The sequence below is a fragment of the Triticum dicoccoides genome, chromosome 3B (assembly GCF_002162155.2).
Source record: "Triticum dicoccoides isolate Atlit2015 ecotype Zavitan chromosome 3B, WEW_v2.0, whole genome shotgun sequence".
Classification (NCBI taxonomy): Eukaryota; Viridiplantae; Streptophyta; class Magnoliopsida; order Poales; family Poaceae; genus Triticum; species Triticum dicoccoides.
The window spans coordinates 691,475,341-691,479,542 of record NC_041385.1 but is presented as its reverse complement, the minus strand read 5'-3'; the positions used below and the strand labels follow the sequence as shown (position 1 = coordinate 691,479,542).

At 37.0% G+C, this 4,202-nt stretch overlaps 1 pseudogene; it reads right to left on the bottom strand.

Annotated features, from left to right (window-relative positions):
- Positions 1-706: 706 nt before the first annotated feature.
- Positions 707-4,202, bottom strand: part of LOC119279808 — a 17,987-nt pseudogene continuing 14,491 nt past the window's right edge.

Below are 4,202 nucleotides of genomic sequence, written 5' to 3'. Positions count from 1 at the left end.
ACTAAAAAGATTAAATTTATTGTCATATGTGAGTACCCGTAACTAAATCAACTAAACCTGGATTTCTTTTCATCACTAACATGGAATCAGCAGGTCTCTGCGTCATCTGGCGCAACGGGTCCCCTAGTAGTATCGTAACAACACAGCAGCGGTGGCTTCCTCAATAGTCAAAACACATCCACCAAATCTGTAGGAGACAAAATCAGAAATAACACATCTAGTAAAGTGGCCTGGACAGCTGGGACTTCAGATGATCTACATGGTTTCAGAGATATAGTCTGATATGAGTATATGCCAACTGTAGGACATCAGGTCTACACTTTAATCTCTATATATAGACTCCACAAGAAATTAAAATATATGGAGAAACCTTGCGGACTTTTAGTGAATCATCCATAAACAGAAGAAATAATAAAGCAACAAAATTAGTAAGTCAGAAATGTCCATAACGTCTGAGGAAGAGCAACATAGTAAAGTCACCAAAAGTCATTATTCTCTATAGGATTCATTCATAGGATGTCATAATAATAATAGTAAAACTCACAAGGTGCTAAATCTAATATATTTTATTATGTAGTAACAAGCAACTCATAAGTCCAATTGGTAAAAACTCACAAACTATAATAAGAAAGAACGGCTATCTAGTTCCCAAAATTCCCTGTCCGGAAAAGATAATGGAAGGTTCTTGGCCTGGTTGTGAACCCTCTCAGTTGGCATTTACACCGGTAGAGTTCAGGAAGCTAGGGTGTAGGGACTCTAGATCCGCAGTCTTATTTTTTGCCGCTTGCTGCCCTTGCAGAGCTTGCACACACTCGTTAACTTTTATAGACAAGGTATCCTGCGAATTTAGCATCGAGAGCAGATAAGAATTATCTAGCTCCAGTAACATTCCAGTGATCTTACTGGCCAGATCAGGCTGCAGCAGACAGGACATACCAAGTTAGTGCAACGGCTAGGTCCTTATTAGTTTGAAAGAAGCAAAATAAGGGACCAAAGTAGATGAGGAATTACATGATCTCTCTTGACCAGTGGATATATCCTATTCCCGAGCATATCTCTTTGTTGATCAGGTGGAGCAGCAGCTAGCAAGCTGGCGAAAGAATCGTTCACTAATGAAATAGGGCCGCCGTGATGGATGGCCAGGCCATTGCTCATAACATCGGGTGTTATGTACTTTGCATGGACGAATTGCTGCATTGCAGGTAGAGATTTAAACTCTCCAGAAGGAAAATAAACTAAGCATAACTGGATCAGATAATGTTAACTATGTGCAAGGTAGTTCCTGCCTAGCAATTCATGCTAGTGAAGTTCTGTCACAAGACAACGTAAGATGTAGCAACTTAACTCTTTAGGAGGAAAGAAATGTCAAATACTGTTAATTAATAAAGTGTTAAGTGGTAACTTAGCACTCCTTGTTAGTGAAGTTCTGTCACAAGACAATGTCTACTTAGTATGATTGAATTGACAATAGTAATTAGGTAGGAGGAGTAACTAAAGGAACAAGGATATATGTTTAAAAAAGCCACAAAACAAAATATTATCCTACTATTCCTTAAAAGTCATTATGCTCATATGTTTCTTTCTAATCATGACTGCTATCATCTCTCAATTTTACTTAGATACATGGAATTATACACATGTGTTTGTCTAAAAAATAATGTTCAGACCATATAGTTTTGCTGAATTATACTGTAATGAAAATTAGTGGTCAGAGTAATCCATGCCGGTGTAAAAAAAACCTTTGCAATAAGATTGTTAGCCCTAGCCACTATTTAAATAGGGACAAACATGAAACATTTGTTTTATCAATATAAAAAACAGTTTAAAAATTGTTAATACCTGCCGGGACATGGACATGAAATCTTTAGCTGTCTGAGCATGTGACACATAATTAACGGCGTGGGGAAAAGTCATCATATTCCCGGTCATGCGTCCCCTGTTGTTTCTGTACTGCCTTGGAGTATTTGGCATCTATGCAGAAATTAAACAAGTTTTAACCAGGTTTTTGCACTTAAAGAATGAAATTTAAGTAGAACAAGTCAATAACATACGGGTGGTGGATGGATTTGTTGTATACTATGCGGCGAAGGGTACACATTCTGCCTCCATTCTTGGCCGAGCCCAATGGGTGGATACATGAATCCTTACCTTGACAGACCATGAGGAAAGTGTGTACTGGGATGGGCAAAATACACATGAGGATAACCTGTGGGGATCACGGGACTTGCAGTTCCTTCCATCGTAGCAAGTTCAGCAAAAGGTTGCTCCAGCCTAGCTTTTCTGTCCTCTTTCCTTTGAGCAATAGCAACATACAATGGTTTGCCGTAAAACATGACACCTATATATTTCGAACAAACCAAAACATTCTCAGTATCGTGATGTCAATGTATAACTATGAAGTTGGTGCAAAAATAAATAGAGGATTACCACGCATGCTACTTATGGCACACTTTGCTTCATCGGGTGTGCTGTAACATACAAATCTGAATCCTTTGCTAATGCCCTTGTCATCACGCATAATCTTTACTGATGTAATGTTTCCAAATTCAGCAAAGCGCTCGCGAAGAGTGATCAACTTCATCACTAATATTTTTGATATACACATTGGACCCCTGTCAGAATTAAATAGACATTTGTAAATGAAAGATGTGAATGCTATACGTGAATATAAATAAAAGAGACAATGATGGAACTTGCATTGCTCTTAGTGATTATTTCATTTTGCATTTCCTCATGTAAGAGCTGCAAATATTGCTTTCTTTCAGCCTTTTTCTGAGCCCTTTGCCACATACAAAGTTTTCGCTCCTAATAATAAAAATAAGATTAACATTGTTAAGTAAAAATGCATGGCCCATTAGAAGTTACTTGTGAAATGAAATGCATGGCAGTAATATTACCAAGAGCCATCCCATTCATGGCCTCTTTTGCTTTCTTGGCACTTTCTGGGTTTTTGAAACTAAGAAACCCAAAACCCTTGGATGTCCCATCATCTCTCTTCATTATCTTCACACTAGTTACTTGACCATGATGAGAAAACTTCAATTTAATGAGTTCTTTTGTCATGTCGTCATCTATATTCTTCATATACAAGTTAGTGTATTTGTCATCATTATTGGCTGATCGTTCGCTCTTCTTAATGAAATGAGCTACAAGCCTACACAAGATTGATTATTGTAAAACAAAATCATGTAAGTAGCAATGTTAATAATAGAAATAGTCAATATAAAATTAAGTCATGTACTAGTTGTATTAAAGAAACATTAACTTACAATTCTCTGCCCTCAAAGTAAGAGTTGTTAAGAGTCTCTATTGCGATGTCTGCCGGCTCTTGCGCTGCAAATTGAACAAAACCATAGCCTCTACTTGTGCCATCCTCATTTCTAACAACTTTACAAGATAATAGCTCTCCAAACTTGGAGAATAGTTCTTGAAGAGTTACATTGTCAACGTGCTCACCAAAGTTCTATCAATCAATACCATATTGAGTTAGTACTTACATATGGCAATGCAGAGTGAGAAATATTAACATGAGAAATATTATCTTTTTACCTTAACAAACACATTTCCAATGCCACTTCTCCTGGCATCAGGATCTTGGTTAGACCACAATACTCTAATTGGCTTGTCCAATACAAGGCTATGATTCATCTGCTCCAAAGCAGTCGTTGCTGTCAACGGTTAAAAACAAGTCAAAGCCAATCAATTGCCCCTCCATAAACAGAACTAGTTTGGGCATATGGTCATTTGTTGAACAATGAAATCAGTACTAAGAAAATGAAGGAAAGAGAAAACAAAGAAATAGAAAAGCAGACAAGTTGTTTGTGCCTTTAGTATATTTAAAAAGGAATAACAAGCTTAGGAGAACTGAAGAGAGCCGCAACGAGACAATAGTACTCAACTTATTCATTCACATTCCTATGGAGCAGACATTAATTTAAAAATTGGAAATTGTGCGCTTGCAAGACATTGTAAGGAAATGTACTACAAAGGGAGTGCGTGCAGGCAAAGTCTCCCTAAATTATTATTTCTACCATCTTCAATGAAAAAGAACTCAAATTTGGATAATCATACTAATCTTTTGTTCCACATGACAGTATATCACCATGCATCTTACTAGAAAGACCACTATTTCAAAACTTGCACAAAGGAGGTGTAGTACTAATAAACACAAATATGGTCAATTTCATTAATGATACCTGATC